Source organism: Dermacentor albipictus, chromosome 8, assembly GCF_038994185.2.
Source record: "Dermacentor albipictus isolate Rhodes 1998 colony chromosome 8, USDA_Dalb.pri_finalv2, whole genome shotgun sequence".
NCBI classification, from domain to species: Eukaryota; Metazoa; Arthropoda; class Arachnida; order Ixodida; family Ixodidae; genus Dermacentor; species Dermacentor albipictus.
In genome coordinates, this window is record NC_091828.1 from 91806811 (window position 1) to 91834000 (window position 27190).

At 48.5% G+C, this 27190-nt stretch overlaps 1 protein-coding gene across 9 annotated transcripts in view; it reads left to right on the forward strand.

Annotated features, from left to right (window-relative positions):
• Positions 1 to 27190, forward strand: part of dimm (basic helix-loop-helix family member dimmed) — a 627608-nt gene that overhangs the window by 521823 nt on the left and 78595 nt on the right. The window contains exon 1 of one of the 9 annotated variants that reach the window (XM_070523703.1): positions 4103 to 4236. The exons of the other annotated variants lie outside the window; for them this stretch is intronic. The gene's annotated coding sequence lies outside the window, so the exon portion shown is untranslated. Of the gene's footprint in view, positions 1 to 4102; positions 4237 to 27190 lie in introns of those variants that run through there. 9 annotated transcript variants of the gene reach the window in all.

Sequence of the window (27190 nt, forward strand, 5' to 3'; positions counted from 1 at the left end):
CGCTGCGCAGCCATACACAGCGACAGCTTGGCACCGATACCCCATCACAGCGTTTTCCCCTTTGTTGTGCAGCTGTAATGACACCGTCGTATGGCGATAGATGAACATACCCCTGAGCCCTACCGTACACTTCAGCTGTATAGCTGACAACAGGGCTGATGTAAGGAGACCGCTGTACGGTTACAGCTGTGCAGCGATAGCCCTTGCGTACCCTTCGCTGCACAGCCATACACAGCGACAGCTTGACGCCGATACCCAATCACAGCGTTTTCCCCTTTGTTGTGCAGCTGTAATGACACCGTCGTATGGCGACAGATGCACATACCCCTGAGCCGTACCGTACACTTCAGCTGTATAGCTGACAACAGGGCTGATGTAAGGAGACCGCTGTACGGTTACAGCTGTACAGCGATAGCCCTTGAGTACCCTTCGCTGCGCAGCCATACACAGCGACAGCTTGGCACCGATACCCCATCACAGCGTTTTCCCCTTTGTTGTGCAGCTGTAATGACACCGTCGTATGGCGATAGATGAACATACCCCTGAGCCCTACCGTACACTTCAGCTGTATAGCTGACAACAGGGCTGATGTAAGGAGACCGCTGTACGGTTACAGCTGTGCAGCGATAGCCCTTGAGTACCCTTCGCTGCACAGCCATACACAGCGACAGCTTGACGCCGATACCCAATCACAGCGTTTTCCCCTTTGTTGTGCAGCTGTAATGACACCGTCGTATGGCGACAGATGCACATACCCCTGAGCCGTACCGTACACTTCAGCTGTATAGCTGACAACAGGGCTGATGTAAGGAGACCGCTGTACGGTTACAGCTGTACAGCGATAGCCCTTGAGTACCCTTCGCTGCGCAGCCATACACAGCGACAGCTTGGCACCGATACCCAATCACAGCGTTTTCCCCTTTGTTGTGCAGCTGTAATGACACCGTCGTATGGCGATAGATGAACATACCCCTGAGCCCTACCGTGCACTTCAGCTGTATAGCTGACAACAGGGCTGATGTAAGGAGACCGCTGTACGGTTACAGCTGTGCAGCGATAGCCCTTGAGTACCCTTCGCTGCACAGCCATACACAGCGACAGCTTGACGCCGATACCCCATCACAGCGTTTTCCCCTTTGTTGTGCAGCTGTAATGACACCGTCGTATGGCGATAGATGAACATACCCCTGAGCCCTACCGTACACTTCAGCTGTATAGCTGACAACAGGGCTGATGTAAGGAGACCGCTGTACGGTTACAGCTGTGCAGCGATAGCCCTTGAGTACCCTTCGCTGCACAGCCATACACAGCGACAGCTTGACGCCGATACCCAATCACAGCGTTTTCCCCTTTGTTGTGCAGCTGTAATGACACCGTCGTATGGCGATAGATGAACATACCCCTGAGCCCTACCGTGCACTTCAGCTGTATAGCTGACAACAGGGCTGATGTAAGGAGACCGCTGTACGGTTACAGCTGTGCAGCGATAGCCCTTGAGTACCCTTCGCTGCACAGCCATACACAGCGACAGCTTGACGCCGATACCCCATCACAGCGTTTTCCCCTTTGTTGTGCAGCTGTAATGACACCGTCGTATGGCGACAGATGCACATACCCCTGAGCCGTACCGTGCACTTCAGCTGTATAGCTGACAACAGGGCTGATGTAAGGAGACCGCTGTACGGTTACAGCTGTGCAGCGATAGCCCTTGAGTACCCTTCGCTGCACAGCCATACACAGCGACAGCTTGACGCCGATACCCAATCACAGCGTTTTCCCCTTTGTTGTGCAGCTGTAATGACACCGTCGTATGGCGATAGATGAACATACCCCTGAGCCCTACCGTGCACTTCAGCTGTATAGCTGACAACAGGGCTGATGTAAGGAGACCGCTGTACGGTTACAGCTGTGCAGCGATAGCCCTTGAGTACCCTTCGCTGCACAGCCATACACAGCGACAGCTTGACGCCGATACCCAATCACAGCGTTTTCCCCTTTGTTGTGCAGCTGTAATGACACCGTCGTATGGCGACAGATGCACATACCCCTGAGCCGTACCGTGCACTTCAGCTGTATAGCTGACAACAGGGCTGATGTAAGGAGACCGCTGTACGGTTACAGCTGTGCAGCGATAGCCCTTGAGTACCCTTCGCTGCACAGCCATACACAGCGACAGCTTGACGCCGATACCCCATCACAGCGTTTTCCCCTTTGTTGTGCAGCTGTAATGACACCGTCGTATGGCGACAGATGCACATACCCCTGAGCCGTACCGTGCACTTCAGCTGTATAGCTGACAACAGGGCTGATGTAAGGAGACCGCTGTACGGTTACAGCAGTACAGCGATAGCCCTTGAGTACCCTTCACTGCACAGCCATACACAGCGACAGCTTGACGGCGATACCCCATCACAGCGTTTTCCCTTTATAATAGTTGTGCAGCTGTAATGACACCGTCGTGTGGCGATAGATGAACAGCGATACCACTTAAAGGCCCAACCACACGGGGCTAACCACACGAGGCTGCCCACGCGTCACGCGTCCGCGAAGCCGTGCGCGCTTGTCTCTAACGCGTCTAGCGAGAGGAGGCGCGTGGGCGGAGCTGTCGTCACTCAATGGCTGAATTTGAGCGGTACGCGACGAAAGTGGCAGCCTGTGTGCCGACATCACGTGGCCGGCGTGGAAACTTCCCGAACGGATTAACGAATCTGTATATACAAATGCAGTGGGTCTCCCAATTCGAAAACAGTGTAGTCAATGTAATGCTGATAAAATTAAATAGAAAGAAGTAGGACGGTGACGTCAAGAAAAAAAACTTTGTTCTCAAACCCAAGCAACAGCGTTTATGCCGAAGGGGGTATCCAGCATCGCTGTGCTACGCGCAATTAGGCGCGCACTTGTGAAGGCATCGTGTTGCTTTTTCGCACTCCTTCCCTTCGGACTCGCAGATGCCTATCCCGTGTTCCACGCGACGGGCCCTTTACAGCAGCACCATTCAACCTGCACGGTTTGCGGGTTTCGCTAATTCTCTTAAACTTTATTTGGTCTATTGAAGCAACGGATCAAACAAGTAACTGCCGTTGCCTCTGCGAGGGACGTCACAGCAATGCGATGTACGTAGCCGCACTCGTGCTTCATGCGTCGACTCTCGGACTGGGATCGCGGCGCCAGTGAGCAGACGGGCAAACGGTGTTTCAGTTGAAATTTAAGCTCCCTCCGCGGTGCGCAGGGATGTAATACTCGTTAGACACGATCGTTAGTGTGCATTGTATGCACTGCACTGCGCTTGCCCGCTCAAAATGGCCAGACCTAGTGAGGGGCCCTTTAAATAAGACGCCTTCTTTGCGCGTTGCGACAGTACGAAGAAGTATTATATATATATATATATATATATATATATATATATATATATATATATATATATATATATATATATATATATATATATATATCAGAACTGCCGGCTTGTGCGGAAAGCTACTGATTAAGCGTTCGCGCGTTAATTAATTTTCCTTCACTTCAACGTTTTGCTCGAATGAAACGCGAATACGCTAATTAATCCTGGCAAATCTCCTGAAGGGATGAGCTCGTCCTTTTCACGAGCTGAGCCTTGCCATTTTTCGTTGAATTTCGGGGACGCAATCGCGGTTGGCGCGACGTTACGGCCGAACAAATGAACACCGGACTCCTTAACGAGATTTAGGTATTACGCAGGTAAAACGAAACTCGCATGAAGCCAAATAGTTATCGCTTCCTTTTTTTTCATTTCGTAATATTCGTCACATTGCTGGCCTTACTTAAGCGTCGCCGTATTACTGCGTATTACGAAACTTCGCATGGCGCTATAGCTCTGAGAGCACAGGACTGCGTCTGGCTTCCAGGAAACGCGTACTATTCATTTGCTTCGCCGTTGGCATCAGGCCCAACGTGTTCCTTCTTAATATTTGTTACTATCATGTTTTATGCTACTGTCGTAAGGGACGTAACAACGTTGCTGGTGTGAGCGCAGAAATTGCCATAAACAGTTCCTTCATTTCCTTTCTTTCTCTTCTTTCTTTTTTTTGTACACTCCCTACAAGGCTCTTAATTTCCGAAATCCTATTTTTAACGTCCTGGGCACTGGAGTACGACGGCGTGACCAGGAACCTGCATGCGGACGAGGTGATTCGAGGCTTTACAAATCACGGAGCCACATCGCACTCCGCAATATGGGATCCTACACCTCTGTGACCCTTGGTACGCAACAATTATAAAATACTATAGAGGAAACGGAAAAAAAAATGGCTGTGGCTTAGCTAAGGTTAAGCCCAGGATGCGAAGCATACTAGCCTTTATTTTAGTTGTTGAATCACTGTTTAGCCTGGTGAACTGCTGTTGCTTGGCTATATTTGGTTCGGCTAGACGAAGAAACAACTCATGCGTTACTCTGCTTCGCCTTCAAGAGTGGAACGCGACAGCGTTCCCGTCGACCCGCCAAGGGGTGTAAGACAATGGGCTACGGCGCAGCGACTACGCGCCCCGCATTGGACGCGGTGAGCGTCGAGCAACGCAGCGTTCGGCGCGGCAACGAAATGTGCGCCTGAGCAAGCGACGCACGCCTGAGCCTTAGAAACAGCTCGTTTCTAAGGCAACACCGCATTCACTAGAGGCGCTTTTGTACCGCTTTGAAGCATCGTACTCGTGGCTCAGTGGTAGCGTCTCCGTCTCACACTCCGGAGACCCTGGTTCGATTCCCACCCAGCCCATCTTGCAAGGGTTGAGCCAAAGCCACCTAGAAAATCAGTCTCTGTAGCATGCCGCAACCTTCGCTTCTCATTCCAACGAGCAGCTCTGTCTCCAGGAGGCATCCCACCTCGTGAGTGTCTAGCAGAGGCAAGCGCAGCTGCTTATATACCGCCGCGACGCCGCGAGCGACGGCGCGAGTTGGAGCCCCAATTCTCCTCTGTCGGGACGTCACGGTGTCACGTGGTCAGCCTTGAAGGCGACGCCGCGAGCGACGGCGCGAGTTGGAGCCCCGTTTCTCCTCTGTCGTGACGTCACGGTGTCACGTGGTATTGAAGGCGACACCGCCGCGCCTGAGGAGCTGGGTTGAGCTCTAGTAACATGCTTCGCATAAAAATCTATATAGCCCCGCACGGCAAACTCAGCGCTGCGGGGGCAACCGCGTTGGGAAGATTACAGACGAACAAATGCTGACAGACAGACGGACGGATGGACGTTTAAAAAGCCAATCTATCGTTGACTCAGTCAATGATTTGGCAAATAAATAAATAACGAGAAAGAAATTGCTTGCCACTCCTGCTGTTGCCTCCTGATCTGCGGTATTTTGATACAGAGAAAAAACAAATACACAAACAAATTTGCACGCAGTGCGCACACTTTCGGGTGCTAATAGATCACAACTCTACTACGCAGGAAAGCGTTCGCAGCCACGGAATGTTCAAGCGCGAGAATAAGACTAGATTACTGGCAGCATGAACCGCGAACCGTACTTGATCGGACCATTTGTCACCACGTCGTCTCGCTCGTGATGAAGTAGCTTGTTTGTTCGGGTAGCGCCGACGTGTCTCTACACTGAACCCAACGTTATCTTTGTGTGTGTGTGTCGGGCTGTCGTCGCAAGCAGGCACCTTCGAGGAAACGTGACGAAATCGGTCTACGTCGATACTACAATGACGCCCGGGAGCCGTCGTAGATCATTAGCTTCCACCTCGGCCCCACTCGTCGTAACCGCATAGAACGTGCAGCCCAGAAACGAAAGGAAGTGGAGGCACTGTCACCGGTGAAACGCAGAAGAACGCTACTGCTGCGAATCCGCTCATCCACAGCCAGATATTGTGGCCTTTCAAATCCTAACTTTCCTCTTGGTAGAATGTCCCGTATTCCAGAAAACCTTTCTTTATCGCGTAAAATGTTTAGGCGATATATCACAAATAAGGGTACGTATTGCGGGCGGGTGTTATGATTTATGTTCACCCGAGGTATTGTGAAAGGCAGTTCTCCAGAAATAGTAATATTTCCTCCGACTCGGATAATAATTTTCGAACTGCGACGGTCTCATGAAATACTGCAAAACGGAGCTTTTGCTGTGTATGCTTTTTTGCCGTCACCTTTTCTTTTTTCATCGAAAACACTCGTAATGTGGAGCAGCGTACCATGAATTTAGGAGGTGTTGCGAAGGTCCGAAGACATACGAAGTTCAGGCACCCTCGTGGAGCAAGGATCGTGGGGCTGGGCCCGACATCCAGGATGTTTTAAAATACCCGTTTGGGTTTACATTGCGTAAAACGCATAGGAGAAATGCAGAGTTGTTCACGCTCAAGCTGTAGCTGCCTATTCTTTACCACCGAGCGTCCGTTTTGTCCTTCAGCACCTCCGTCGTAACAGGCATGTCACCTACCCCTAATCCCTTGACCGGAGATGGGTGACACCACGCTCGGTAATTCGAGTGGTTTCCAGCGATGTCCGAGGGGGCCGTGGAGTACTGACGTGCCTCACATGGGCTCCTGCGTCTTGCGCTCATTTCTACAGAAAGGCCACTCACCCCTTTCATTTTGCACCGACAGAATCGGCAAGCTGCAAGGAACCAGCGGATACCACCTACTTTAAAAGTGAGTGCGTTTTGGTCAAGATTTCGAGCTTTATCTTCACCGACCATCCCGTGCCTTGCTAAGCCTAACGCCGCGCGAGACCCCACCGGCCCGCCGGGGAGAACCGCCGTCGCACGTGCAACAGGCACACGGTGCGCGTGGAAGGAGTTCGACAGCGCTCGCTGCCGCACGTGCGTGGCACGTGCACTGTGAGCCGAAGAGGAGGCTCGGCGCTCGCAGGCGCTGCGGCTGACAAGCAGACTTTGAGATGAGCCAAGAAACACCCGCGACGGACGCGACGTCAAGCGAACGACGAGAAGAAACCAGCGCAATGCATACCGACTCAGCGGAAGAAGCCGACGTCGCGCAATCTTGGACCTACGATAAAAACAGCGGCAGAACCATAGACCTCAACGACCAATGGCTGACATGGGAAAGGAAAGGCAAGAAGGAAATCACGCGCATCAAAGCCCCCGCAGTGACCCAATCCACACAACAGCCAGCCATGCCGCCACCGCCGCGCAAATCCAGAATGCCACCGCTACCTTTGGACGACATCAAGATTGTCTACCGCCCACAAGCTGGCCTTGAACTCGCCAAATGGTCACTCGTCGCAGTCACTCACGCAATCGGAAGATCCAGCGGAATATTGCAAAAAGAATTCCATGACAACGTGCGAGTACAAATGCAAAAAGAAGAAAACCTCATCATTGCAAGTACAGCAAACAAGAACTACGCTCAAAACTTAGCCAAGGTCACTAACATACAGCTTGGAGGCAACATCTACAACGTAAAAGCCAACTCTCGTCTACCCGAAGATGTCAGCAAAGGTGTTATCTACGGTATCACGCCTGGGACTTGCAGTGCGGAACTAATGGACGGAATTCGAGTGCCAGCACGCTATACAGTCCTCAACGCCCGCATGCTCGGACAGTCCACGGCGGCGGTCATCTATTTTGAGGGCCCACACGTCCCCTACAACATCATTTATCAGAGCGGCGACTACCGATGCAAGCCCTACCGCAAATCAGTTCAGTATTGCCGAACCTGTGGCAACCTCGGACATCGTCAAGACGTTTGCCCAAAACCAACCCCAAATTTGTGCTACAAATGTGGCAAAACAAACCAACCCCCGAACCATGACTGCCATCCCACGTGCAAGATTTGCGGAGAGGGGCACGAAACCGCTGGGAAAGAATGCAAGAAAAAGCTCAAGCCCAACCCACCGCCTTACCAAGTAAGACAGCAATGGCAAAACAGGATCCAAGAGCGAGACAGTCGATGGAGCTCCAACCGCGATGAGTTCCCTGAACTAGGCGCTGCCAATGGATGCGCCGCCAACTCAAGTAATGCCTCCAGTAGCACCGCAACAACTAGCAGACCCACGTCAAGGTCACGATCAAGATCGTGGTCGCGTTCCCGAAAACGCGTGAATTACGCTGAAGTGGCCAGTGCACGCGCCGCCAACTCAAGTAACGCCTGCAGTAGCACCGCAAGAAATAACAGACCCACGTCAAGATCACGATCAAGATCGCGATCGCGTTCCCGAAAACGCCTGAATTACGCTGAAGTGGCCGGCAGCTCAGGCAGTGCCAGCGTCGCATCGGCAGAAGCGGTAGCCGTAAGAGCCCTCGAGAGCAAGCTACAAAATCAACAAAGTCTCATAGACAGACTATTCCAAAGATGCAAAGAATATGAACATGGAAACAATCAATCATTTACAGCGCTAACCACGGATGCAGTTGATTCCGCTATCGAAGCTAGAGTTCAAAAGCACCTCCAGGCTTTCGAGGACGTCTTCACAAAGAACATCCTTGCCCTGATTGAAAACATCACCAAGCCTGTCGTCGAGAAGATTGCGACCCTTAACACCCAAGTGACCACCCTCGCGAATCAAGTCGCCACTCTCACAAGCCAGGTTACCGGCCTAACAGCCCAGGTCAACAATTTCATAGCACACGCAAAGAACAATTATGTCACCAAGTCCTACCTCGACAGCCTTCTCAACACGACCGAGCAGGGTAGAAAGAAGGCTCGCACGAACAGTCGCAATGCCTCCCGCTCGATCTCACCCAACCATGATGCTGCCTGTGAAGCTGAAGATCCTCATGATGGCGACACTTAAAACCACAACAAAGAGCCCGCAAAATACTCTGCGCGTCTGGCAATGAAACTGTCGATCCTTCCGTCCCCGGTATGCAAACCTACAAGAACTTGTCAAACTGGACTACCCTGATGTAATTGCCCTACAGGAAACCAATACCCACAACGTCCGACTTCAAGGATACATCGCTCATGCACAAACTCAACGCACAGCCATCCTTACCAAGAAAACTCTCACAACGCAGGAACACGAAATAGAAGACATCCCCATCGAGCACACCCTAGTGGAGATCATACCAGACAGAAAAACGCAGCAAAGTCTCTTTATCGCCAGCATATACAGCCCTCCTCGTGATCAACTTCCGGGATTCGACCACTTTGTCCGTGAACTTAGGAAACGCACGAAAGGCCATCAAGTTGTTATAATGGGAGATTTCAACGCCCCACATACAGCATGGGCTTATCCAAGCACCACGAAGAAGGGAGCGCGAGTGCACGACACTGCTCAACACCACAGGCTAACCCTCTGGAACGACCCATTGCAGGCCACGAGAGTCGGGAACAGTGCCTCCAGGGACACTAGCCCGGACCTTACGTTCACAGCGAACGTCCACTGGGCCGAGTGGAGTCGACTCTCGGAGACGCTCGGAAGCGACCACCACATTATCCAACTTGACATCGCGCACAACCGGAAACCAAACAAGACTGGAGTTGCTCGACTAACAGACTGGAAGTCCTTCAGAGACAACCTCAGCGGCAACACAACAATTGACGACATCGACCATTGGCTCAAGGGCCTTCTCATCACCGCAGAAAACCACACCAAGACCATCCAGCTAAGCACCAACACCCCCGCAGTCGACCCGCATCTCCTTCATCTCTGGGAGGCCAAAAGAAGCCTCCTGAAGAGGTGGAAGAGACAAAAGCTCAATAGAAAACTTAAGCAACGAATCGCCCTTCTCACCATACAGGCCCAAGATTACGCGGAGCAACTTAGCAGGCAAAATTGGCACGCCTTTTGTGACAGCATACAAGGGACACTCAGCACCAAGAAAACCTGGCATCTCCTACGCGCTCTCTTAGCTACCGATCGCACCAAAACGCAACAGAGGCAAGATCTACACAGACTGATCCACAATCATGCTGGATCGGAGGATGATCTCCTTCGTGAGCTTCAGCAAAAACTTAGCACCGACAAGCCCACTTCATCAGCTACCCGAAAGGCGTACGGCGGTACACCAAACCCAGATCTCGATCGACCATTCACCCAGGTAGAGCTCCACGCAGCATTAGCCAAACTCACTAGAAACACCAGTCCCGGCAAGGACAGAATAACTAATAAGCTCTTACGCAACCTCCCGCAATCTGCCACTACAGCACTGCTACAGTACTACAACGACTGCTGGGAAAAGGGGGACCTACCAGTAGCCTGGAAGCATTCGGAGGTCACCATGATCCCCAAACCCAACAAACCTCTTCGCATCGAAAACCTACGTCCCATTTCCCTCACATCTTGCGTGGGCAAACTCCTCGAGCACATGGTGCACGACCGGTTAACAACATACCTCGAGGACAACGGACACTTGCCGCACACCATGTTCGGATTCCGGCAGCATCTGTCCACGCAGGACGTACTCCTGCTCCTCAAAGAAGACTTGCTTGATTACCTCGATCACAGACGCAAATCATCAATCCTGGCAATCGACGTAAAGGGCGCATTCGACAACGTGAGCCACGAAGCCATTCTCCGCAACCTCGAAGATACAGGCTGCGGAGCCCGGATCTATAACTATATCAGCAGCTTTTTGACGCACCGAACAGCAACAGTAGGCGTCTGCAACCTCCGCAGCGATAAATTTCGGCTACCCAACAAAGGAACCCCACAAGGATCAGTTATTTCACCCCTCCTTTTCAATATCGCAATGATCAAGCTACCGAAACAACTGAACGCCATCCCAAACCTATGCCATGCCCTTTACGCCGACGACGTCACACTCTGGACCAAAGCACCTACTACTGGACAACAAGAACGCAATCTACAAGAAGCCGTAGATATTATCGAAAGATACCTCGGAGACTGCGGTCTCCAATGCGCACCTGAAAAGTCGGAGCTTCTTGTCCTGAGAGCACGGACACGAGGAAGACCACCTAACTATATCGAACCCGATCCTAGCGTCTCGCTCAACGGAACCAAGATCCCTACAGTCGACTCTCTTCGCGTACTCGCACTTCACATCCACAAGGACGGATCAGGGGCGGCCACTCTCCCGCGTCTCCAACGCACACTGTCACAAGTTACGCACCTCGTCAAGAGGATCACAAACCAAAGAAGCGGACTCAAGGAGCACGACACGCTTAGCATAATTCAAGCTCTCCTAACTAGCCGTATCGCCTACGGAACTCCCTACTTGAAGCTCAAGCCGGCAGAAATCAAAAAACTCAATGTCGTCATTCGAAAGGCAATCAAAGTAGCCTTGACGCTGCCACCCATGGCATCAACGGAGAAACTCCTCCTGCTCGGCGTCCACAATACATGGGAAGAGCTTGTCGAGGCTCATAAGATCAGCCAACTAGAGCGGCTCAAGCTCACACCTACCGGACGTGCAGTTTTGCGCTACCTCAACTACAGTGAAAGCTACATTGCAGACACAGACCAGAAAGCAAGAATCCCACCTGCAGTCCGGGACTGCATCAGCGTTGCAAGTATACCGCGCAATATGCATCCAAATTATCATAAGGAGCGTCGCCAAAGCAGAATCCGCGCACTCAGCAAGAAATACGGGAGAGACCCTCATACGAGGTACACCGATGCTGCCCGGTATATTAAACGAAACTCCTTTGCCCTAAGCGTCACGGATCACCAAGGCAAAGAACTTGCAGCTGTCACCATCCGAGCAAGAGCCCCTGAGACTGCAGAGGAAACGGCAATTGCTCTAGCAATAACAACTTGCCCTGAAGTAGCAATAATACTAACAGACTCCCAAGCAGCAGCTCGCAACTATCAAAAAGGCCGCGTATCAGAAACAGCGCTCAAGATACTAAAAAATCACATCGCACGCGCCCCGCTCCCCGACACCTACATCGACTGGGTTCCAGGCCATCAGGGCATGACAGGAAATGAGGCGGCACACGCCGCTGCCCGCGAGCATACCAGCCGGGCTTTCCTGCAATCCCACACTAGGCCGGCCACCAACGTTGATGACATCGCCCTAAAGTACTCGGAGCTTCTGCAACACCACCGACTCAGCAGAAGAACGTACGCTTTGCCACACAAGAATCTAAGCAAGGAGGAAGAAGTCATCCTGCGCCGCCTACAGACCAACACCTACGTGCACGGAATAATCATGCACAGACTGTATCCTACGCAGTACTCGTACATATGCCCCCATTGCGACGTTCCAGACACCCTGCAACACATGGTCCAGGATTGCCCACTGCGTGGCACACCCACAGACCCTACCTCACAAGCTCCACAAGACGACTCCAAAGAAAGCCGCCCCATAGAAGCACAAGAAGAGCGCCCCAAATCACCGCAGATCCATACCATAACCGAAACGTGGGAGGCCAAGCTTTCCTCCGATGACCTGGACGACCAACGCAGTCTCGTCGCCCGGGCCAAAGAGGCAGCCCAAGCCAGAGGGTTCTTGGAATAAGGAATCCTCCCACCTAGGGTGAACCGGGTTCTGACTCGGTTTACCGTTTCGGAAAATAAAAGTTTAGTTCTCTCTCTCTCCAGCGATGTCCCTCCGGAAACAGTTTGGTGTTGGCTTGGCCCAAAACACACGCGCACCTCATTGCACGAACGCGCAATGAGAGAAACACAGTGGCCCTGTCTTCGACGCGGAGGTGGTAGTTTGGGCGCGGTGGTGTCCCAGGAGGAATGCGGGGTGAACGGCTATCTATCTATCTATCTATCTATCTATCTATCTATCTATCTATCTATCTATCTATCTATCTATCTATCTATCTATCTATCTATCTATCTATCTATCTATCTATCTATCTATCTATCTATCTATCTATCTATCTATCTGTCTGTCTGTCTGTCTGTCTGTCTGTCTGTCTGTCTGTCTGTCTGTCTGTCTGTCTGTCTGTCTGTCTGTCTGTCTGTCTGTCTGTCCGTCCGTCCGTCCGTCCGTCCGTCCGTCCGTCCGTCCGTCCGTCCGTCCGTCCGTCCGTCCGTCTATCTATCTATCTATCTATCTATCTATCTATCTATCTATCTATCTATCTATCTATCTATCTATCTATCTATCTATCTATCTATCTATCTATCTATCTATCTATCTATCTATCTATCTATCTATCTATCTATCTATCTATCTATCTATCTATCTATCTATCTATCTATCTATCTATCTATCTATCTATCTATCTATCTATCTATCTATCTATCTATCTATCTATCTATCTATCTATCTATCTATCTATCTATCTATCTATCTATCTATCTATCTATCTATCTATCTATCTATCTATCTATCTATCTATCTATCTATCTATCTATCTATCTATCTATCTATCTATCTATCTATCTATCTATCTATCTATCTATCTATCTATCTATCTATCTATCTATCTATCTATCTATCTATCTATCTATCTATCTATCTATCTATCTATCTATCTATCTATCTATCTATCTATCTATCTATCTATCTATCTATTCTCCCATGCCCTAGCAATGGATCCCGAGCTCAATGTACGCCGTCATGCCTAACTAACATTTGGGTTCCCTCCTCCCTTACTTAGCCTCATGTCGAAGCAACGCCCGGTTTCACAAACCCACCGGGCCTGCTTCAGGCCCGGTAGTACTAAAGGGTTGCAAGCCGGAGCGTCCTTTCGCAAGCTTGATTTGCAAATTACGCCCACCGCGTGGTGGCCGAGCGTCTTCTTCAAAGCGTGGGTCGGACTTCGCCCCCTCGACGGACCATTACGACCCTCTCGTGGGGCGACCGCGTGGAGGCCACTCACTTTGCCGCCATCGATCGCGGACGTGGACGCCGACGTCGCTACGACATTTGCCTGTTGCGCCATCGCGTCTCTCGTCGTTTTCCTCGAGAGTATAGGGCCCGGGCGCGAGTGATTTGATACCGGGCGCCGCGTCATTGAGACTTGACGACTGTTAATTTTAACAATATGTCACTGAGGTGTCGTGCGGTGAGTGTCCGTGAACTTCGGTACTGGAAGGGGAAAAGAAATGCATCTGTTGGTGTCTTCTTGGGGCGTGCCAAATGAATCGCGTAATTTGACCTTTCTTTATTCGGAATGAATCGAAATAACGCGCAGTACTTGAAAGCTATCGAATATATATATATATATATATATATATATATATATATATATATATATATATATATATATATATATATATATATATATATATATATATATATCGACATCTTGGTCTTTCTTCGTTCACATCGCAACACTGTAGCGTGGTTGAGATTTTCGTGAGCTCCAACTTCAACCGGTGTTAGTGTGGCACCAGAACGTAACGTTCTACGCAAAGCCGGACATCGAATTCTATCGCGATAGTATGGGTTGCAACCGGAAATAGGCGAACACGTGTACACGAACAGTCGTGGGTACGCTGACAAGTCATTCCTTCTTTTTTGTCGTTTCTTTTTTCGTTTTCCTTAAAAAAAAAAAGAAAGATTGCTTCACCGTTCACATGGTTGCCCAAGGAGAAGTCAGCTTCGCAGGAGGCGCGCTTGCATTTCGTCCTTCCCTCGTACGGGACGGCGGAGGAAACAAATGAAACGAACCGAGGGGAGGCTTAAGTTGCGAAAATAGGCTTAACGGCGCTGCTTGTCGCTCCTGTTCGGAGCTGAGGCCCAAGCGAGCTTCGCAAGAGCCGAGAAGTCGGGATGTCGTAATGCCGACCGCGCTTGCCCATCGAACCCGACCTGGGGTCGGCAACCTCCTGGCGTGCTCGAGCTGCATTAGCAGTGCCAGAATGCACAGGGTGTCGCGGAGCGTTCAAGGACGCCGGTCTGGATCGGCGCGCAATGGATAACGAAGCTCTGTGCCGAGAATAATCTTTCAGTACGTTAGCCTGCAGATAGCGTAAATTGAATGCATTTTTTTTTTTGCTTCGTAGCAGCAGCACGTCAGAACGGCGTGGCCGTACGCAGTGGGTTTTGTAATGCGCCTAAATCAGCGCAAAAAGCTGTTCTTTTTCCGGAAACGTCACTTTCTACCCGTTGCGCCAGAACTTTCTGTTCCGAAAGAAGTCGTGACTGAGCGCTGGGAAATCAATTTACGAGTGCGTTTCGATTAAGATACGACGAGGCCGGCTGAAGGAAGTGACGTAATTGCGCGTAAAACAACATGTTTAAGGTTTTAGGCCCTGCACAGGCTATATAAATTATCACCGAAAATTTTGAATGCATTCTTCGAGGAACGTGTGTTTGATTGTCTTTCTTCGAGCAATCAACGTCAAAAGACCGGTGAAAGTATGAAAATAGCGACACTAGTTTCGGTAGTTTCTATGGTCAAGACAAACTATTTTACTGAAATGACACGTGGCGAGTAGAAGTTTTGCAGTCATCCTACTGCCGAAAAACTAATTTTAGTAAATGTGGTGCATTTAGAAGGAGCGGAGCGCTAGTGCCTGAACGTCGTACAATATTTACTTGGTCTGTCCAGCCTACTGCAGTTGTCTACTAGGATAAAAGATATATTTCCAACGATGTTACAGGACGAAAAAACAGGTAACGCGAGTAAAACTAATACGATCGGAGGGATCATACTTCCCGCAAAACATAACGAGCCGCAGTGTGAAGTAAACGTATGACGCTGTAGGTGGACCTTCTCAACGACACATGTGAGCACCCAATGCATTGCCTCACGGTTCCCTCATTCTTTTTTTGTTCGCTCTTTCTTTCCGTCTTTATTTACTTGTTTCTTTCTATCTGTCTTTCGTTAGTTCTTATTGCACTCTTTCTTTCTTTATTTCGTTTTCTCGTTTCTTCATTCATATTCAGCCATTGCATCTTTGCTTGCTTACGGGGGTAGGAGCAATACCTGATGATGATATTTGTCGTCTGACTGTACTAGACGCCGCTTCTTTCGGTTATGAGCCATTGCAACGAGCTCAGCACTTATGAGTTGTGAATGCGAAAGCGTCAATGCCCAGTTGAAGGCCGTTGATGGGTCCTTCGAGTTGTGAACTTTTCTCGGACAAGCGAGTGCGTTGAGACGCTTGGCCAACGCCTCCTAGATACACAAGGCCGGTGCACTTCAATTCGTGACGTCATGCTAGCTTGCCCGACTGCTATGGTATGTAATGAGGTCGTCCCCGAGCAACTCGCGGTAATTTTCACGTCACCGCTTTCGTCACGGCGGGCATGACAGCGGAAATTTAGGTCCAAGTAGCGTGATGCCATAAAGCAAAGTGCACAGGCATGCTGTCTAAGAGGCGCTGGTGTGGCCCAGTGAGCAAGACACTCGGCTTCAGAGCTTGGGGTCGTAGGTTCGCCAAATCGCTACCGCCAACATGTATCCTTTCGAATTACAGTAAACTCTCAGTTGTACGAACGTCGGTTTAACAAAGATTTCAGAATAACAAACTTTTAGAAAATACCCGGTGGTTTCTTTATGCATACTATGCAAAAATATTTCAGTTAAATGAATTTCTGAGTAGCTAGTATTTCAGTTGAACGAACTTGAGGCCCCTGGTGGACAGTAACACCGGCTACAATTAGAAACTGCTGGCACAAATCCGGCCAGACGACTGTGAGGTGAAGGCGAGCAAGGGGAACAGTGCAATGAGGTGATCGACCGCGGGGTGTGAACAGAGGTCTGTCACCAGCTGGATATGTTGACAGATTCCAATACTGTAACTCTAGCCAAGGCTGTGGAATGCCTTGGAAAGTTGCGAGGCTTCGCGTCTGTGCCAGAGAAAGTGCACAAAAACAAAGACTGTCTGAACAGCTTTGTTACTTATTGCGCTTTACGAGCATCAGTGCATATGATAATTACAGATTTTTTTTTTTTACAAAATGAGATAGGCAACAACGTAACTGTTACGCACTTCGTATATATATTGATGTACACAACTGCATAAACTCCATTTCACACTTTGGCTCGATGTCCTCTGTGCCCTACGCTGTTTCATTTTCTAGTGAATGTTCAGTTTAGTGAACTTTCACTTAAGTGAACTATTTTCTTGGGTCCTTTCAAGTTCACTCAAGTGAGAGTTCACTGTAGTTGTTTTTGATACATTAGCTTCCTTATATCAATTAGCGAGGCGAAGTTACAACGCAGGCGAGAGCTTGCGTTGTCACGGTACGGGCGGATAACGCAGGCCTCCGAGATCGAGGGTGACGTAGCGCCGGGGCGATGCCCTCTCCCCTGGTGCGACATCTGTCGCGCCACCACGGCAGCGAGCGTTGCCTCCCGCCCGTCGAGGCGTGCACGTGACGCGACGTGGCAGCCAATGGGAATTTCGGTGCCGTTTCGTTGCAACCGACGCCAGCTCTTTCGCCCAATCAAGCCGTTTGATGCTGTCGCACGAAAAAATCGATCCACTCGATTTCCATCCTCTCTCGTTGACCTGTCTACATATATATCCACAAATATTATGAGGCAAGCAAAGGACGCTGACTGCCAAACTCCGGGCAAGAGGCAAAGAAAGCTTCCCTTTTAATAATGGTTGAAACTCCACACGAAATTCGGACGGCATAAGTACCGCTAATAAACTAATCGTTCTGTCGTTCGCTGGTCCCGAGAAGCCATTGCTTCCTGTCGGTACGCGCAGAAGTATGCCGCACTTCAGCCATTCAGCCACAGTTTCGCAACTATTCCCCAACGTTGGATTTCCAAATGCTCCGTTACGTGACATCTCGCGCAGGCACTGCCGCTGGCTATGGTGAGCGGAATGCGTACGCCCATGGGGCAGTTCACAACTAGGGAGCGGGTAAATTCAGCTTACCCCTTGCACTTATCGCTCCGCGACAGAGCTGAAGAGATGAAGGAAAAAGAAGGGTGTAGAAGAGGAGTAAGGAAGCAAACTCTACGTTCGAACACGCAGTGTAGGAGAGTAAACAAGCTAGACGAGAGGCTTAGCGAGAGAGCGAGGCGAGAATCTTCTCCGTTCGCAAACAATGCGTGGGTGCTTCCTGCTGCCCCCTGCGCAGACTCTTCATTCCTCGATTTCTCCCTTCTTATCGCCTTCTCTTCGTCCTAGTATTCTGCTCCTTCTCTTGCTCCTTCTCCCTTTTCTTCTTGTGTCTCTTGTTTGATTGAGAACATCACCATTCGCCTTTCTGTTTTAATTTTTCTGTTGTCATTGCTTTTCTCGCGTATTTCTTTCTAGCCTTTGTGTTTGTTTATTTATCCTTTCACAGTTTTTTTTATTTCATTCTTTCTTGTATCCCCGTCTGTGCTGTGTTTTTTTTCTTTCCTTATCGTTTTTCGATAAAATATGTCATCCTCATCCTTGCCTATTTCATCGCTGTGGATTGTTCTTGTTTTTATTAAATGTGTGTTCAGGAGAGGTTCGTATCACAGTGGATGGCCGCTACTCCTTCTTTTTTGGACAAATTGTGCATAGCAGCGCTAGGCTGCCTTGGACAAAAAACGCTAATAAACGACATCAAGTAATAAATTCGAAGGCAAATGAAAGTCGCAGTGCGCTAACGCACTTTTCGGAAAAAGTTTAAATAACGTTCCCTTAAAGTTAACGTAATGTCATCACAAGTATTTTTCATTTTTCCGTTCCATCCTTCTTCCTTATTTTCCTCTTCCTTCCTCTCTTCGTTGTTCTTTTCTTTCTTAGTTTTGCTACCTTCATTCTTTCACGTCACCTTCCAGTAACCTTTTATTTTTTGTGCGGTATCTTCTTACCCTTCATCATTTCATCAACTGTTCCTGATCGTTGCTCGTTACTTGCTTTTCTGCCTACATTTATCTTCATTCCATCTTCTTTTTTTTTTCTCTAGTTCTCCCGTAAACCCTCTTTTCCATGCCTTCGGAGAGTCCGCGATTCTTTCTGACTGCCTGCTGTCTGGGTTCTCCGAGCTAATCATTTTTAGAAAACGCAATTAACGCCTCCTGCCTTTTATTTCATTTTTATTTTCGCATTGGCGCGCCTCTTCGTACCTTCACACCCCTCTCCCCTCTACCGGCCTCCTCCAACCACACAGCGCCCCCCCTCCCCCCTGCCTTCCTTCTTGAACCACTAATCTTTCCATCGCATCAGAACGACCTCTCACCTTCCTTCAATCTTTCCGTCTCTTTTTTTTTGTCATTTCCCACGCAGTGAACCGTCTCGTATAGCCCTACACACACCACCGTCCTTCGCACCTCGCACTCTTATTCTAGGGAAGCAGCCGGGCAGGCAGGCGGGTTAAGGCTCGTCTCCGGGATTGCCCGCTACGTTCCCAAATTGCTCCCCGCCGGGGCATCCTCCGCTTCCCTAACTTTCCTCGCTATCTACTACTCCCACTCTGTCTCCCTTGTTTTCTTCTCTTTCTCGTGCGTGTGTGTACGTGCGTGTGCGCGTGCGTGCGTGCGTGCGTGTGCTCGTTCTTCGGTGTTGCCGCGCGGGCGCGTTTGCATACGCGAGCAAACGCGGAGCGAGCCGTGGCCCACACTTCATTAATTGATTGATCACACACACGCGCACGCACGTAACTCTATCCCTCTTCTCCGGCTCCGCGCGCGAAGGAGCGGCGGCTAGGGCGCGAGGATCCCCCAGTTCGCTTTACCGAGAGGCGCCGCGAACGACCCTGACCCTTCGGCTTTTCACCGCCCCCTCCCCACACGTTTGCCCTCCCCCCCCCCCCCCAGTATCTGCCTCCGCCAACTAACGCCATTTCCATCTTACCTTACACAATGAATCTTTTTTTGTCTTATAATTCTTTTCACGTGCAGGATGTCTGGCACCGCCGTTCGTCGGCCGGCTTGAGCTGTTGGATATGAGCCTAATGTGATTAAAACCGGCACCCGCTTTACGAGACATCGCCTCTGTAAATCTATCTATCTATCTATCTATCTATCTATCTATCTATCTATCTATCTATCTATCTATCTATCTATCTATCTATCTATCTATCTATCTATCTATCTATCTATCTATCTATCTATCTATCTATCTATCTATCTATCTATCTATCTATCTATCTATCTATCTATCTATCTATCTATCTATCTATCTATCTATCTATCTATCTATCTATCTATCTATCTATCTATCTATCTATCTATCTCGCTCTGTTCTCTCTATCGCTTTCTCTCTCTCTTCCCTTCTCTTTATCTTCTTTTTCTCTGTCTATTTATCTGACGCACCCCTCGCTCTCTGTACACCGTCTCAACTTCATCCTTGACCTTCAGTCTCGTCTATTAATCTCTTCCGCCCTCGCACTTTTTCTCTTAAACACCTCTCGGTAATCGCGATGGTGGATCTCTGCGAGACCTCGGTGGCATTTCCGTATTCCCGCGGCATAATCACTTTGGCCTAAATGCCACCGCGTCCTTTGACTCTTGCAGCGCGACGGCGTTAAGAGGTGCCAGTCTGCCACGTACGAACAGGAAAAAAAAAACTTATTTGACTCGTCTGTTTGAGTTGTGAATCAGAGTATTCGGAGCGCCGAAGTTCTGCTCCTGGAGAGGAGTTTGAGGACATCATGAGGTTCTTCGTGCTCTATGTCTGGAGTACAGTTCGTAGTAAAACGTTCGTATATATGCATGCATACATATATATATATATATATACACTTCATGCATGTACAGTCGAGTTCAATATTAGCTGCAACACGTTGCCCGAAGTTGAAGGGGCACCAAGACAGAATGGCGGCTCCAACGTGCAAGAAATTACAGAACACCGTTCTAATTATTGGCATTTATTAAACCGATTTTTTTTATATCGCCACCGCCGTGTTGTCATTGAAGCCCTTCGACCGTGGGCAGTGTTGGAGCTCGTACTGAACGTGACTGTACGTACATATGTGCTTGTGCTTGACATTCATAAATGCATCGCATGTGTTTCTGCATTCATACGCCGTAACCATTGCATTCTAAATGAGGCCCAGTCCCCGTCAAACTCAATAAGCGGCTTTCTGGCTGTGTCCCGAACATCACGTATGCACATGTGATGTTGAAATAAAGATTTGATTTGGTATTGTGTGGCGTGGGGCGCCAATGTAAAGAAGAGCACTGCAGTTCGTTATACTTCCACGGTACATTGACGGCGGAGCGACAGGAAGTGCAACGAATTTAGCACAAACAGCGAGCGGCTTCTTTTATGGCAAACTTCCGCCATTAAAATTTATGGAGTGTTCGACTGGTGACATAAACAGACTCTCTGATCCATTATCGCTAGCTATAAGTGGCTGTCTATTGCGGCAGCTGCCTTTGTTACATACGTAACTCTGTATCGTACGCGCGACAATGTGTGTGTGTTGACGCACTGCACTAGCTTTTAGATTTTCTAGGAAAGTCGCGAAGCCATGTAGCTCTCTTTCGACGAACGAGCAACGTGGCAGGGGACATTTCTCATGAGATGGATTTCTTTTGTCACGGTTGAAAACCTAACGTGTATATCAGAAGCCGTGCTTTCAAAACTTTCTGTCGCTTGGTCTTGTTCTTCTTTTTCTTTTAGTATAAGGATCATCATCATCTTCTTCATCATCGCCATCATCAGCCTATCTTTATGTCCACTGCAGGACGAAGGCCTGTCCCTGCGATCTCCAATTACCCCTCTCCTGCGCCAACCGATTCCCAACTTGCGCCTGCGAATTTCCCAATTTCATCGTCCCACAGATCATCCTGCCGTCCTCGACTGCGCTTCCCTCCTCTTGGCCCGCATTCTGTAACCCCAATGGTCCACCGGTTATCCATCCTACGCATTACAAGGCCTGCCCGGCTCCATTTGTTTTCTCTTAATGTCGATTAGAATATCAGCTATCCCCATTTGATCTTTAATATATATATATATATATATATATATATATATATATATATATATATATGTGTGTGTGTGTGTGTGTGTGTGTGTGTGTGTGTGTGTGTGTGTGTGTGTGTGTGCGTGTGTGTGTGTGTGTGTAATTATTAAGGTCGGTCAACCGATCAGAACTACTTAAATTAAGCACTTGTTTCGTTTAGTAGCTTCGCTCAAATTCTCTGTAACAAAACGACGTTCAGAATCAAGGTGAGACGTTAGCTCTCTTTCTTCTTTTTCTTTTCTTTTTATACTTATTCTCTCACGCAAGAGTGTCTATTTAGGCCTGGCTCAACTCTTCGCTTGAAGTTATTTCAGCGCACAGGCTATCCTTGGCCGCCTTTTAGACCTTATATTAGGTCTGTTCTCGCGTGACTTAAGACGTCGTCGTTGTCACTTCGCAAACACGGGCGAAATTTTGAAAAGAAAACGAGAAAAGTGAAGGTGTCTAGTACAATATTGTCGAAAACAAGTGGCAAGCTTTCGCACACTCTCGCCTGGGCGCAGTAAATGTACCCGTGCGGTCGTTGTCTGTCACGTCTTCTTCTGTAGCTGTTTATTTGTTTATATCTTTTTGTTTTTCAAGTTTTAGCAGCTGTCGAGTTCAATTACGCGCACGTTGCACGCTTTCTGCGGCGAGCAAGGGAACTTGCTGTAAGACGGTAATCGGCGACGCGGAACACGGACATCGGATCGGATCGGAAAACATTTATTGGGCTCTAGAAGAGAGATCTTCGCGGCTTCAGACGGCCTCTTCCATCTTCTGATGGATTCTTCTGTCTGCAATCACAGGGTTGGTGCCCTAGTCCAAGGCTCCACTGAGTATGGCCAACCCGCGAGCTCGCTCTACTAGGCGCCTTTGGCCGTTCAAGCTTACGCTGGAAAGCATACTCTCCCACTGTTCCGCACTCGGGTTTTTAATTTTATAGATAGCTGGGGACTCAATATTTTGACAGGCCCATGATATGTGGTATAGATCTGGTTTCTCTCCTCACCATGGGCACTTAGCCTCATGCTGTGTAGGGAAAATTTTACTGAGAAGGTTTAGATTCGGGAAAGTACCCGTCTGCAGTTGTCGCCATGCAACAGCATCCTATTTGCTTCGATTCTTATAGGGGGGGTGGGTACTTCAGTCTGTCCCCCTTATAATAATTTAGGATATCTGAGTAGCCCATGGGTACTGACTCGGGTTCCTCAAGGCTGGATGTGTCGGACGCCCGGTTGGTATGCCCTGGAGCTATCCTATCCGCCACGGACCTCGGAATCGCGCTACGCCGCATTCTCTTATGAAGCGCGATTTTGGCCATTCTGAGGAACGCTTTACCTCTCAAGCGCCTGACAAAATACGCGTGAGAAAGCGAAAACACTGTATCTAGGTAATCGGGGAGCGAGCCGACGTGAGAGAAATACGTTGCGTTTGAAACGAAAAGGACGAAAGTGCGTATGGCGATCGACCGTCGGAGATAAATGTGTCGCGCGCAAAAGAGACATCTGAAAAAAAAAAATGGCTGTGGCTTAGCTAAGGTTAAGCCCAGGATGCGAAGCGTACTAGCCTTTATTTTAGTTGTTGAACCACTGTTTAGCCTGGTGAGCTGCTGTTGCTTGGCTATATTTGGTTCGGCTAGACGAAGAAACAACTCATGCAGGCGAGCGCACGAGCTGAGACCCGGCTATGTAGCTACGCGGCCGCAAGCGAGCGCACGAGTTGAGCCTCCGGTTTTGCAGCTGTTATGACGTCATATGGTAGCTACGCGGCCGCGCGCGGCGCAGCAAGGAAGAGCGTGGTTGTGCGGCTAGTATGCTTCGCATAAAAAAAAAAAACAAGAGGCGATGGCCACGGACAGCAATCGGGGTTGTACGCGTACTTCTTTGGGGTGCAGCTTCTGCGTGCGACCGGTTTATTTTACGGAGATCAGCGCAACTGATTCCGACAGTGTCGTAACTGAAGTGACTGCCTGGAGTAAGTTGCAACCGCGAAGCTTCGTACGCAATCTCTCCCGGGCTTTTCTAAACGCGGTTACTGCTTTTTGCTGCTGCCAGATGCTATTGTCTGGCCGAATAGCTCACGGCACCGAACAGCACCCACATCGCGAATTGGTTCGTGCGTATCTCCATCTGTGTGCTGCGCCTGTTGTTGTGCCGGTGACCTGCTCTGTTCTCTACGCAATGAGACGATGAAAACAACAGGCTGTGAATAAATATCAACAGCTGCTATTGTTGGGCGAGGTGGTTCAGCGATTGCGAGCTTGTAAATGCGTAGAGAGAAGGAGGAGGAGGGAAAGAGATAAGTAGAAGGCAGGGAGGTGAACCAGAATAACGTCCGGTTGGCTACCCTACGCCTGAGAGAAGAAGACGAAAGTAAGGATGCGCTACTTGTGTCTTGTTTTTTGTTTCTTTATAACTGGCTTTGACATACTCAAACAATACACGAAAGATAAAACATGTCAACAAGGATTTTGTTGGCACGACATATTAATTTTTTTTTCAATACATCCAGTGTATATCTAGCATGTCAATCCACGTTGGCTGTTCAGGGAGTGCCCGATGGACGCCCGTGAACCGTACTACACATTCAATGCTACTTGTGTATTGTCCTTCCCTTTCGTCACGGCATCGTAGGGCGCGCTTACACGCTTGCCACGCGTGGAATGAATCTGCTCAATGCAACAGATACCCTTCGATCCTTCTTTGCCTGGGTTTGGTGCGCCTTCCCGGCCGTCTGCTCTCCTAGTGAGGTGGGCCGGTCCTGGAGATGGTGCAGTTGTAAACCAGGCTGATTCCGGAGATGGCGGGATCGATAGTGGGCCGATCTCGGTGACAGCCTGTAATCTGAGGTTGCTTAGATCGCGTGGTGTAGGTACACGTGGCCTGCTGATTTGCCGGGAAGGCACGTGATATCATTATGCTGCAAAGCACGTTGCACAAGATAAACTGTTTTGTAGCACATTAATTAACCGCTTCAGGAAAGCTTCGCCTCAGATAGATTACAAATGTGCGATGAATTTGCATAATATATATATATATATATATATATATATATATATATATATATATATATATATATATATATATATATATATATATATATATATGCCAACACGCTTATTTTTTGTTGTTTCGTTCAAAAATCGCCTAAAAACTCAAAATGAGTTCTTCCTTGTAGCTTCGTGCTAATTTTGAGAGTAGGCGCCGAATTTTGCGTTCGTAAAACTTCAGGTGGAAATGAGTTGCAAATACTAAGTTAGCGAGAAACACGAAAGTGTCATGTTTGCAACTTTCACGTTTACAATAAAAGCTCTGTTCTCGCTACGAATGACAAATCAGGTATTAGGGAGACCAAATTTTTCAAGCTAGTTCGAAATAATATTTTCATTTAGTGTACCCATGAAGGAAGAGAAAAGGGAGAGGGCATGTTGAGGCACTAAGCAAGCGAAACATGTATGTATGTATGTATGTATGTATGTATGTATGTATGTATGTATGTATGTATGTATGTATGTATGTATGTATGTATGTATGTATGTATGTATGTATGCATGCATGCATGCATGCATGCATGCATGCATCCATGTATGTATGTATGTATGTATGTATGTATGTATGTATGTATGTATGTATGTATGTATGTATGTATGTATGTATGTATGTATGTATGTATGTATGTATGTATGTATGTATGTATGTATGTATGTATGTATGTATGTATGTATGTATGCATGTATGTATGTATGTATGTATGTATGTATGTATGTATGTATGTATGTATGTATGTAATCAACAAACTAAAGAGAAACAAGAACTGTGGAAACAAAGCGTGGCAAGAGTTATGCTGACTAGATCAAAGAAAAATAAGCTGTGAAATTATCTAACTTCCAACATTTTGGGCAGTAAGAACTACCGAATTCTGGACAGTACATCAGTCTTGTCGTTTGTGGATATTCATGAACAGGAAATGCCTCCAATATGTCATGTCATGGTAATTCGTTTGGTATGAAGGTGGCAAACATTATCGTTTAGGCTTTGTCTTCACCACTCCTGTAATGACACTTTCGGCGGCTAACTGTATCAACAAACAAACAAACATACAAAAGTTACTTGGCCAGTTGCAAAGTGCACAATATTGATTCTAACGTGTTTCCCCATATGGGTATCCACACATAAACATCTCAAGAAGTCCGTCCTACGCAAAGCGAGCGGTGAAGCCGGAACACTTAACATTCAGCAAAGTTTGGTACCTGTGAACGCCACTGTTTTTATTTCCTGTTCATCGCACGGGCTCTCCTTTTCCTTATTGTGTTTTCTCTTCGTAGTGCTCGTTATGGCTCCCAATTTAGCTTCCCCACTTCCCTGACGTTCGCATTCTTGCCCAGTTTCCCCTGAAATCCTCCTCCTATTGCCCACGTATGGCCATCTGCCCCCTCGGTTATAGCTTTTATTGGTTTTCCTTTTCTTCCTATTTTTAAGCCTGTTTCGGAATTTGTGCTCCGCCCTCAGGCGACTAAGTCGCCCACTCCACCCCAGTCCCTAATTTATTTTTATTTTGATCGTTTATTGTCCGGCCGGACGCAGATTCCCTCACAACGCCATCACTTTCTTCCATGCCTCATTTGCTTTTTCCTTCTTTATTTCTTGTTATCCTCGGCTTCCGTTTCTTCCCTTTAAGTGCTCTCGCGTGGAAGCTTAATCCGTTGTGCAAATCGCTTGCATAGGCGTTCCCGACGTACCCATCTGTTTTCTCTTCATTCAGTCTTCTGCTCATCCCCGTCTCCTTTCTTTTGGTACACCCATCTGCCTCACCCTCCGACGGCGCCTGCCCAGGCGCGGTTAAGCGCAACACGTTTATTCTTTTCGTGCTGCTTCTACATTTCTTCTGGCTTATTCAACTTCTGCTTCGTCTTTAGCTTCTGCTACTTCTTCTACTTGTCCTCGTTGAGAAACCCCATCTGCTCCATCCCCACACTGGCCCATGTGCAGTAGTAGTAATGGCAACACGTTTCTTCTGGTTTATTCAACTTCTGCTTCGTCTTTTGCTTCTGCTACTTCTTCTACTTGTTCTCCTTGAGAAACCCCATCTGCTCCAACACCCCACTGGTCCATGTGCAGTTGTAGTAATCGCAACACGTTTCTTCTGGTGATGCTTCTTCTAGATTTCTTCTGGTTTATTCAACTTCTGCTTCGTCTTTTGCTTCTGCTACTTCTACTTGTCCTCCTTTAGAAACCCCATCTCCTCCAGCACCCCACTGGTCCATGTGCAGCAGTATAGTAAGCGCAACACATTTCTTCTGATGATGCCTCTTCCACATTTCTTCTGGCTTATTCAACTTCTGCTTCGTCTTTTGCTTCTGCTACTTCTTCTACTTGTCCTCGTTGAGAAACCACATCTGCTCCAACACCCCACTGGCCCATGTGCAGTAGTATAGTAAGCGCAACACGTTTCTTCTGATGATGCTTCTTCTGCCTGATGCTTCTTTTGCTGCTACTTGCTTGCTTGCTCTTCACTTGTGGCGCTTACCCACTACAGAGGATTGGCCAGTAAGCCGGCGGTTAGTTT